We start from the raw sequence: 11,728 nt of genomic DNA on the forward strand, positions 1-11,728 counted from the left end.
GTCAGTGAAGGGCTCCCTTTCTAGCCCGTGCAGCTGGATCTGGTTCTCACCCCAAAAGCTCACTTGGAAAGGGGTGACCCGGGGCCTCAGCCGTGCTGGAAGCGGGCCCAGCTGGGAGCCAGATGGTCGGGGACTGTGGAGTTCTGCTGGGCCCTCCTGCTCCCTACAGCTCCTTGGGCCCACTAGCTGGAGGGCCCACCCAGCGGGGCTGAGAGCGACCCTACCTAGCCCCCTGGTGGTTAGCCTCCCTAACCAAAGCCAGGCTCTCCTGAGGGAGGCAGGCAACTCCTCCCTGGGGCCAATTTCAAAGTGCGAATCAAGCCAGGGGCTGCGGTCCCTGCCCGGTCATGGGCTTGCCGTGTGTGGGAGTGAGCTCCCCGTCCGTGTGGCAGCCGGCTTCAGTTCACAGACTTCCCTCACGCCCCACTGGGCAGAGCAGGACGTAAGTGTTGGAGCAGTGAGTTGGCTCAGCTAAGAGCACTCGGTATGTCGGGCTTGGGGGAAGCCAGTCCCAGAGCGGCGGAAGGGGCCCCTCAGCATTGCGGTACTCGTGGCTGGGCCGCCTGGTAGGGCAGGCACCCGCTCTGAAGAGGAGGGTCCTAGCCAGTGATGGGACAGCAGGGACCCTCCTGGGGGTGGGAGGGGAGAAGGAGGAAGGGCTGGGACAGAGGGGGCTGCCTGCAGGGATTCTGCACCCCTGGGCGGGCTGCCCCGGGGCTGAGGCTCTAGGGAAGGGTCCTTCCTGCCTCTTCCAACTTCTGGGCCTCCAAGTGTCCCTGGGCTGGTGGCCGCACCCCGGCAACATTTGCCTCCGTGGTCACATGCCCCTCTCTCTGTGTGTCCTCTTCTGTCTTATAAGGACACTTGTCATTGGACGTACAGGGCCCAGCCAAATCAGGGACGATCTTACCTCAAGATCCTCGGTTATATCTGCAAAGACCCTGATGGCAAGGAAAGTCACATTCTGAGGTTCTGGAGGTTGAGACATGACTTATGTCGTCGTGGTGGCAGGGGGGTGGATACACTCCAACCTACTCCAACTCCTCGTACAAAATCCGAGGTAAAATAACATTATATGATAAATCGGGTCCGGAGACACTTGTGTTTGCACAGGTCTTTTCGGGACTTTCTCTTCTCTGTTGTCATTCCGTCTCCTCTCTTGCAAGATGGGACCTCTTGAGGACCCTTCAGCCACAGGTGTGGGTCACAGAACAGGGACAGAGATGAAATGGGGAGGAGCCTGGGGGCACACAGTGCAGTCCCCAGCGTGTAAGAGACTGATGTCCCCAGGAGGTCATCGTCAGGTGCAGGAGAAAGGTGTTCTGAGGGGTCAGGAGGAGGAGGGCAGAAGGGCCTGAGCTCGAGATCCTGGGGTGTGTCTGGACCAGCCCCTGCCCACCCACACGCCCCTGCCGCAAGAATGATCCCCCAGGAGCGCTGCCTGCAGCTGTACCCCAGCCTCGTTCCTGTCTCCAAATGGCCCAGTTTGGGCCACAGTCTCTATCCGGGGTTGGCAAAGCCTGGGCCTACCCGCTGCCTGTTTGGGGGCTGCCTGTGAGCTAAGAATGGCCATTCCAAATTTTTTTTTTTCAAGATTTTATTTGTAGGTAATCTCTACCCCCAACGTGGGGCTTGAACTTACAACCCCGAGATCCAGAGTTGCATGCCCCACCAACTCAGCCGGCCAGGCCCCCCTCTGTTCCGATTTTTAATGGGCGAAAAAAATCCAAAGAAGAATCCACGACGCATGAAACTGATATGAACATCAAAGTCCGTGTCCATCAATGAGTGTTCTTGGCCTCTTTCCCTCTACAAGGCGGGAAGGTGAGTAGATGCCACAGGGCCGTGTGGGTGCAAAGCCCAGAATTTACCTTTGCCGGCCCCTTAAGAAGTTTGCTGAGTCCTGACCTGCACGCTGGCCCTGGTGCCGGGCGGACTGGGACTGGCCTTCCGTGAGGACAGGCGGAAAGTCCCTTCGGACAGCGGCAGGGCCCATCCTGCGTCTCAGCGAGAGATGTGAACGGAAACACCGTCACCAGGTAACGCTTGCTGAGAGCCACACGTGGGTGGCACACGCAGCCCTGTGCACAGCCAGGCCGGCCTGGTGATGAAGCCGAGGCTGTGGATTGGAGCTCCAGCTCTGTGGCCGTGTCGTGCCTCGGTTTCCCCACCCTGGAAGTGGGAATGATCGCACCTCATGGGAGAAAGGATCCTGTGGGTCAGGGCATGTGAGGTGGCCCCTAGTGGGACGCAGGGCTGGCCTCCCTGCTGGGGTCACTCCGCTACCCATGGCCCCTCACCCTCCACCTCCTCTGCTGTGCTGATCCCCGCACCACCCTTCCCGGGGCTCCCAGAGACTCGGTCAGAGAGAGAAAGAGAGACCACATTCACATAACCTTTACTAGCATCTATTGTTATCAGCATTCTACTTTATTATTAGTTATTGTTGTTAATCTCCTACTGTGCCTAGTTTATGAATTAAATGTTTTTTAAGTAGGCTCCACATGGAGCCCCACACAGGGTTTGAACTCACGACCCTGAGATCAAGACCTGAGCAGAGATCAAGAGCCAAACCTTAACTGACTGAGCTACCCAGGCGCCCCTGGGTTAAATTTTATCATACGTATGTATGCATAGAAAAAACATAATATAGGTAGGTTTGGTACTATCCACAGTTTCACGCACCCACTGGGGTCATGGAATGTATTTCCTGTGGATAAAGGGAGCTGCTGTACATCATTATCTCCTGGGCTTAAAATGCCCCAGGATCCATCCTACCCAGAGTCAAAGCCAAGTCCATACCCCTACCTCTAACATCCCTGATCACCTCTCTTAACTTTCTCACTGATTGCTTACCTCCACCCCCTCTGGCTGTTCTCTGCACACACCGGGCTCCTACCCCAGGGCCTTTGCATATGCCACGACTTATCTGGGCCACTCTTCTTGGGACCCCCACGTCTCAATTCCCCATCTCCTTTGGCTCTTAACTCAGATGACACCTGCCTGGTGAGGCCTTCCCTGGCCACCTGATTGAAAATTGAGGCTCCATCCCCACCCCGGACATGCTCATCCCCATTCCCTCCAGAAGGTTCCTATTTGGATCTCATCATCATATAATGGACCATACATTCTACTTTTTATGTTTATAGTCTGTTTACTTCCACTGGAGTGTTGGGGCTGTGTCTGTTTGGGCCTCTGCTGTGTCCCCAGCATCTGTGCCGGCCAAATGATAGATACTCAACAGGTATTTGTTGAATGGATAAATCCAGAGGACTGGAGTTAGAAATCTCTCACCTGACAGAATCTGCATCCATGGGGCCTGGCCTGGGCTCAGAGTGCAAACATCCTGTGAGAAGGGATCATGGATTGGGCTCCTAGAACCTTCTATGAACAACACCCCATGGGTCAGCCCATGCCAGCTAGTTAACAGGACCCCAAACCCTGCCACCTCCTGTGGTTCCCCACAGTCACCCTGCAAGGTGGGGGCTCAGCATCTTATGCCCATTTTACAGGTGAGGACAGTGGAGGCACAGAGCAAGGGCCCAACCCTGGCTCCAGGCTCAGTGCTTTGCTCACGCCGGCAGGCAGGACAGTGGAGATGGGGCTGGAGGGATCCAGGTGTGCCATGAGGGGCAGGAGATTGAAAGGGGGACAAGACAAGGCGTGCGGGGCTGGGACTCGCCAGGGTCCTCCCTCCCAGAGGCTTCTCTTCCCGTCACCTCCCTGGCTCTGTTCCCCCTGTGGGGCTGGTGACCCTGGTGACCTTCATGGCCTCCGTCCCTGCCCGCCCCCTTCCGCCATGCAGGGTTTTCATGGGGCTAGGCAGCTGCTAAGCCGTGGCTGGCCCGGGCTCCATCACTCTATAAGGAAGAAGTCCTGGTTGCCCCCACCACCGGGCGCCTACAGGGGTTGCCCCTGCTTCCCCCGGAGAAGCGTACTACCCTCATAAAAGCATAAACCAGTGACTGGCAGTGAGAGGCGGCTGGAGATAAGGAAGACCTTTACAACCAGATAAGCTGACGACAGCATCCGGCCCCTTAAATTTGGTCCAGCACCAGGCCTGGGTGCTGGGGATGCCCAGCCAGAGGGGGCCACGGAGCCAACAGGAGGCCCCCAGATGGGGAAGCTGGGCTGGGGAAGGAACCACCTGGAAACCAGTGACGTAAACAGTAACTTCTCCAGATGGAGGGGCTCAGAGCCTCGTGGGCTTTGTGTTTGGGGTTTTGGTCTAGTTTTTGTTTTTTTCTTCATTGTAAGGGAAGAAAACACCTCAAAGTGGCTTCAAGGGCCTTTGGGTCCCGCAGCTCCAATGACGAGGGAGTCTGCTGGCCTTGCTCTGGGGCGGACGCCTCCGCCCCTGTCACCCGGGGTGAGGCCCCGGGCAGCTCCGGGCTGGCATCTCTCACCTCTGAGTCCTCAGGAAGAAGAGCGTGTGTCCCCAGTGTTTCCATAAAAGCCCCAAGTCAGTGCTTGCCAAGTGTCACTGGGTAAGGACTGTGGCCCTGTCTGCCCTGGATTCATACCCACAGCCCACCATGGTCTACAGTCTGGGGGCGGTTCTCACACTGTGTGCCTTGGAACACTCAGGCACTCATACCAAATTTGTCCCTGTTGTTTTTCCATCAGCAACGCAGCAGCAAGACCCTGGGACCCCCGCCTCGTGCCGGGGAGGGAAGACATTTGTGGGATACATTCTTAGGCCCAGTGACACGGACGCCAAGGGTGTGTCTGTTTACAGGTCCGGGGTGGGGGGCACCTAGCCGTGTGTTCATTCAGAAGCTCACTGGGAACGGGGGGAGGCTGGCTTCTCCCGTCCAGTGCAGGGAAGCGCCCCGGGGCCTGTTGCTCTGGGAGGACAGCTCAGAGAGGTGTGCTGCTTCCTTAAACCTGGGAGAAGCGCCCCCCCCAGGAATGTGGGAGGTTGGCAGTAGAAGTCTGACAGGAGAGAAGAGGGGGAAGGAATACATAATGGGCTCTCCCTAGGAAGGAGAAGGAAATGGGATGGGGGCCTCGGGGGAGGGAAGGGCTCCAGCCTGACGTGCTAGCTGGCCTTCTGTCCCTTCTTGTTAAGGACAACATGCATGTGCTCTTGTCGTGATGTAAAGAGGCTGACGAGTTCGAGGCGGCTAATTCTGGATGGGGAATATAGACGCTTGCTGCCCCTTGCTCGGCTCTTTTCTGAAGCAGTCACATTTAAAAATGTATGTTACAACCTCCCCACCCACTTCATCTGACCCTGGAGGTCACCCCGGGCATGTGGAGGGGGGTGGCCCCGGGGCCGGGTAACCTGGGGACGGGCAGGTAACTTATTAACCAGACTCTCCAAACTGGGAACCGAGGCTCGGGGAAGGAGTTTCCTTGTAGTTTAGCGCAGGAACGTGACTCAGCAGGGGCTTCTGGGCATCCCGGCAGGGGCCAGGGCCGTGCCCTGCAGGCCACTGACCCCTCCAGTCACCCAGGACCTCGCGGCCACATCGGGAGCCAGCCCCGACGCTGCTCTGGCTCCCCGGGGCCACCTGGCACTCTGGTGGGTCTCACCTGGGGCCAGGGGACGGCGGGGCGGTGCGGGTTGGCGGGTGTTCAGACCAGGGCATGGAGCCATTTCTGTCCCGGGGCTCGTCCGCAAAGCTGGTTTGTCGTCCAATAGAAGAAATAAAGTGGGAGCCACAAGGGTAATATGAAACTTGCTATTTGCCACCTTAAAAACAGCAAGTGAAGTAAAGCAGGTGAAGTTCATTTTAATAGTATATTCTATTTAATCCAGCATATCCAGCGTATGACCCTGTCAACCTACAATCAAGGTGAACACATTATTAGTGAGACATTTTACATGATTTTTTTTTAAAGATTTTATTTATTTATTTGACAGAGAGAGAGAGACACAGCGAGAGAGGGAACACAAGCAGGGGGAGTGGGAGAGGGAGAAGCAGGCTTCCCGCGGAGCAGGGAGCCGGATGCAGGGCTCGATCCCAGGACCCTGGGACCGTGACCTGAGCTGAAGGCAGACGCTTAACGACTGAGCCACCCAGGCGCCCCGGGCACCTTCACAGGAAGTCTTCGAGGCCCAGCGAACATCTCACACTCACGGCGCACCTTGGTTTGGGCTCGCCACTCCTCACGTGCCCCACATCCGCAGGTGGGCGAGTGGCTGCCAGCGGGGATGGCACAGTCCAGGCTACCCAGGCCTGGAGGGGCGTCCCCAACTGGAAGAGGACCGTGACAGCAAGAGGAGGGATTTGGCCACCTTCCCCGGCTCTCTCCTCAGTGAGCTGGCAAATGCATGTCTGATTTCTCAAGACCGTCCGCCTGTGGGAGAGCGGCCGGGCCCAGCACGTCAGGGACGCGTCTCGAGGCTCTGCGCCTGTGACAGGAACGTCTTGAGGACACGGCGGGTGGGGATGAAGTCTGGGGTTAGTTTTAGCACGCTGTACTGGTGCTGGTCTCTTCGTCTCCTAAATGGTTATGGGGTCCTCTAAGGTGTTGCTGCTGGAGTCAGCTGAGGGAAGGGGCTATGGGAGCTCTCTCTCCTCCCTCAGAAATATTTGAGTGACTCTAAAATAGCCCAAAACAAAAAGTTTATTTAAAAAAAAAAGCACTCCATTAAGAGTGAAGGACTGAATGATATTTATGACAAAATCTCATTCATATCATAAAACCACTCATAAAAACCTACATGCAACCTTCTCCTTTGGGCTAAAACCCAGACAGAATATAGGAGAGCACGGTTTTCAAGAAGCTGGACATCAGGCAACACAGGGTAGTAAATTCCGGAGGCAGTGAGTCCTGTGACTTCCTAAGCTTGCAGCCTTGAGTGTCCCCAGGACGTGGTACAGGGTGGGGCTCCCTGAGCTTGGGGAGAGCCAGTGGCTGGGGTAGGCAGGGCCTGCAGGGGGCCTCCTCTGGGTATTCAGCCAAGAACTGACCACCGTGCGTGTGAAGGAATTACCCAGGGCTGAGGAGAGAACCCCCCCCCCAAAGAACGCATGACAAATAATGCCAATTCTCCCCCGACTGGAAGGCCTCATAGTTGACAAGTTTTGCAGCTGGGTAAGCAAAAAGGTCTTGCTTCTTCATTAGTGAGCAAAATTAGCCCTAGGTGAAACATTGTTCTGGACCCATCTAAGACTTTTGAAAAAGCGAGGTGCCAAACCATCAAATTCAACTACAAACATGTCACTTAGCTCTACCTTGGAGCAAAACTCAAGAATATTTATAGGAATAAAACATACCCAGCACCTAGCTCCGTGTGATTCACCATATCTGGTATCCAAGCAAATGTTGCCAGCCGGGGGAAGAAGAAGGACCGCATGCAGATGGTGACTGTCCACCTGCCCCCGGCCCCGTCCAGCCCACCCTGCTCCCCACCCTGTGTCTCTGCCCCAGGAGGCTGACTGGTCACCAGCTTCCTGGCCTGTGGGTGCCGGTTGGGCTCAGCTGGTGGGAAGAGCCAGCGACAGATCAGAGCGTGGAAGGAGAGGGGGGCTGGCTTCCTTCCTGTGGGGCCACTGGGGACACGAAGCGTCCCCCTCTACTCAAAGCCACAGCTCCGGTCAGCACCCTGGGTTCCCTAACTGCTCCCTCCCGGTGGCGGGACAGTAACCAGATTCTTCCCCATCCTGTATCATCGGCCTGACCCCCGGGGTGGGCTGCCTGTTTCCACCACGACCCCGATCAACCGACATGTGTGTCTCTGAAACTAACAGGAACGACATCAATGACAAGGATAATCATACACCACCCCTTGCAGGGACACTTTATTTAATCTTCCCATTAGCCCCTTTTTACCAGTGTGGAAACTGAGGCTCGGGGGAGCAGATTAGCAGTGTCCGTGTTCAAGCCAAGGACTCCAAGACTGGGAGGAAGCTGAGGGTCTTCTCTGAAAGGTGGGTGTGGGATGGCACCCGATCTCGCACAAAGTGTCAAGCAGTCACCCCGGGATTTAGGCAGGGGTCCCTTTGGGTCCACGGGCCCCAGGGCTGGTCACTTCCCTCTCCAGGTCTGGACCCTCAGTGGGTCCCTGGATGGACACCTTGACCTGCGACTCTGGCCGGGCTCTGATCCGCACACGTGCCCCGGAGGGCTAAGTGCTGATCGTCAGCTGCGGCAGGGCTGTCGCCGGCGGAAGCTTGACCTTGGTGGCCCAAGCATTGCCCGAAAGTTACCCCAGAGTTCAAGCGACCTGCGTGTTACTCTCCGTTTCCTTTCTATTCAAGTAGAGGATTAAAAAGGAAAGTCGGTGATCCCAGGGGTAACAGAGTGCAAGCTAAAAATACTCCCAATAAATAAACAATCCGGGTCAGCGATCGGCATCCCATGAGGCAGCAGTTCCAGATGCACAAAGGCCACCGTTTATGGCCGTGGATTCGGCCATGTCCGAGATAAAGGCAGGCAGAGTCCTGTCGGGTAAAGACGCCATGACCCACATTAAGTCATTAACCTCCTCTGGCTTCACCTTGGCGGGGCCGGACGCCTCCGATGTGCCTTCCTGGGAAGGGCGCCACAGCCCGTGATCCAGGCGGGCACCAGCCCGGAGTTGGGCACCGAGCCAAGATGGAGCCGGTTGGCTTGCGGCCAGGTAATGAGGACACACTCTGGCTGGGGTGGTTCACTGTCCGTACCAGACAGCACAGTTATGGGGCCATTATGATGTGATGACTCTCGGCGTGTTATCAGCTTGAACTCTTGAGGGCTACACTCCGTGCCAAGGAGCCAATGCCATTCGGCAGGGAGGGCCCCTCCTGGCACCCCTGCCCCCCAGCGAGGCTCTGGGCTGTGCGTGTGGGACTGGAGGAGGAAGGCAGGGGCAACTCTTCTGGTCTTTGATGTCAGGATTTTAACCAAAAACAAGTGCATTGGTGATTTCAGCAGATGGGTCTTATAAACTCGGGAAGACTCTTGAACTTTCTGAGTCTCCGTTTGTATAAAATCAGGGCAGGTGCTCAATAAATATTTGGAGAATGGAAAAATAAATAAATAAAATAAAATAAAATAAAATAAAATAAAAGAGGGGGCAATAACAGAGCCTGCTTTCTTGGACTATTCAGAAGTTTCCAGAAGTTTCCGTAGAATGAAGGGCTTCGCACGGAGCCTGGCACGGAGAAGGGGCTTGATCCTTGTGTCCGTTACTGGTTTGCCTATCATTTTGCTGTTCTCTTAGTCTTGAGGTTATGAGAGCGAGAGGGGCGGGGTGGAATACAAAGACCTCCGCCCCGTGGGGTTCCCGGTGGATCCTAACACGGTCCATTCTCGGCTTTATTTCCCAGGCTTTCCCTGTCATTAGCCTGCATAATGAGCTGGAACTGTTTCTCCTCGACAATGGGGCGCATTGCCTCCCTGGTGACCCTGGCCCTCTGCAGCCGGCGTTCGGGGGGCTGCCAGGGCCAATGGGGGGGATGACGCACAGGTGCCAGGAGGGGCTGGGTGTTCTCAGGAAGGGCCTCCGATCCCCCTGGGAGCCGGACACTGGCGGGTGAGACTGGGTGCAGCCAGGGCGGCGAGAGGCTGGGAGGACTGAGCGAGGGTTCTGAGCACCGGGGCTGACGTCGCCCCCCCCCCCCACCGAGCGCACCCCGGGTCCACAGGTAACAGCACCTGTCGTGTGTCCAGCTCACATCAGGGGAAGCTCTATTTAGAGAGGGCTCAGGGGCAGCAGTCTGGGTGGAAGAATACTGAATTAGGGAAATTATCGAAAAGCAGAGGGGAGCTTCTTTTTTTTTTTTTTCTTACTCAGGTTGTGTGTTTGTCCGGAGCTGCTGGTGGAGACTGGGGAGTCGAGGTCACCCTCACGGTCTCCAGAGAACGCTGTAAGGCGGCCAGACGGTCCTCTGTGGACATAGGCATGCGCGCTCTGCGGCACCAGTGTGTGCCCTGGGCATGCTCTTTATCTGGTGTTCACTTAATAGCTTGGGAGCATCATCCCTGGGGTTATTGCTCAAAGTCACTGGAAGAGTTCCGAGCGGAGCTCAAGGGCAGATGCTGGGCGTGGCCTGCATCCTCAGAGCTTTGCCATTTCACGGGCCCCAGGGGGAGCTCCTGGGTTGGGAAATGGTTTGGAGGCCAGGCTGTTTTACTCCCAAATGTTCCCCTTGATTCCGGAATAGGGGAGGGGTCCCGGAATGCCTACGGGGCGCCTCAGGGGCGCAGTCTGCTGTGGGCAGGGGCAGGAGGGCTGGTCTGATGCTGTTTGCAGAACAAACCCCACTCCTCCTGTGCTGCCATTCATGTGGGGGTGGAGGCTGAGGGAATGCGTAGTGGGCCATGTTGACTCCCAAACACCCCAAGCCTGGGCCTTTCCAAGAGCTCCCATTGCAAGAATGCAGCTGCTGGAATTGCCTGGCGTCTCTGTACCAAACTCGGCACATCCAGGGCTTTTAAAAGCTCAGTTTGCACATGACCTCAGAGCTTTGGTTGGGAAGCTCTGTCTCGCCTCCTTGTCTACCCAGCCCACTGCAGCCCTGCTGCTAGGGGTGCAGGGCTCCAAGGCCCATAAAATCAGCTCTGCACTCTGCACATCCTCTGGCAAGGGAGGTCTGGGGGCCTAGCGCCAGGGCTGGGGGCTGGGGGCTGGGGGCTGGGGGCTGGGGCAGCGGGAGACTTGGAATGTCACGACCTCATCTCTCGGGTGCCCAGGAAGAGAAGCCTCTTGCCCTCAGTCACCCTGCAGGCTTTCAGCAGAGATGGGTCTAGAACACAACCCTCCCCCCTACCCTACCCCCAGGATGCTCTGATTTTCCAAAAGAGAATTTCCGTGTTATTTCCTCAGCTCCTGGAAGGATGCTGACCAAAGCAAAGCCTGACACACCCCTATCGGGGCATCTTCCACCAGAAAGCCAGCTCAGGTTCAGAGGACGGGAACTTGTTTGCAAGTGTCTCAAGGCTCACACGGGATCTCGATGGGCAATTAGCAAATGTCTCAACCCCTCCTCTTCCGCGATGGCTGTTTCAGATGTCAGATTCCTGCCAAGCCTCACGTCTTGTTCTAAAGCCTCGTTCCAGGGGGACTCGAGGGAAATTAACGTTTTGCTAGAAGAAAGAAAGCCCCTTGGCCGTGAGCACGTGGCGCTCTCTCCGGGGAGGGAGCTGGGTCGCCGCAGGACCCGTGTTCATATCGACAGTGAGAGATTAATTGGTGTGGAGCCAATCATGGACCTGCACAAAGCGGGTGCCGCCTTCGATGCCTTTGAGGCCGGGGTCCGCGGTCGCAGTGCATCACTCGCCGGGTCTGGGTGGGGCTGCAGAATCCCGGCCTCCCACTTTTGTTCTCTCCGATACCCCCTCTCCAGACTCTGGACGTGGAGCCCGGGGTTAACGTGTGTTAGAACTGGGAAGGGGGGGGTTGAACACAGTGCAAAGCCGCCACCCCTCACTCACAAACATTGACGGGGCGCTGGGCTGAGCACTCTGCGGGGATTCTATTTAACCCTTCTAACAACTCCCCTTTGTGGATGAACACAGAGGCCCAGAGACAGTTACCCAACTGCCGGACGCCAGGACCAGGGTTTGGCCCCAGGCAGCTCTCTCCGAGCCGAGTCCCAAACCCCACTCTGCCAGGCAGCAGGTGGGGAGAAACACCTTGTCCCGTTTTCACCGTTATGGCTTCTTGATCATTTGTTCCCTGAGTAGTTACGAGTTGTCATCCCCGCAGGCTGGGGTTGGGGACAGGGGGAGCATGCTCAGACCCGGTGAAGGTGAGGGGTGCTGAAAGGTATTACGGGGGTGCTGCCCAAAT

The sequence above is a fragment of the Callorhinus ursinus genome, unplaced genomic scaffold (assembly GCF_003265705.2).
Source record: "Callorhinus ursinus isolate GAN/ISIS: 27379988/994484 unplaced genomic scaffold, GSC_fseal_2.0 scaffold51, whole genome shotgun sequence".
In the NCBI taxonomy this organism is placed as follows: domain Eukaryota; kingdom Metazoa; phylum Chordata; class Mammalia; order Carnivora; family Otariidae; genus Callorhinus; species Callorhinus ursinus.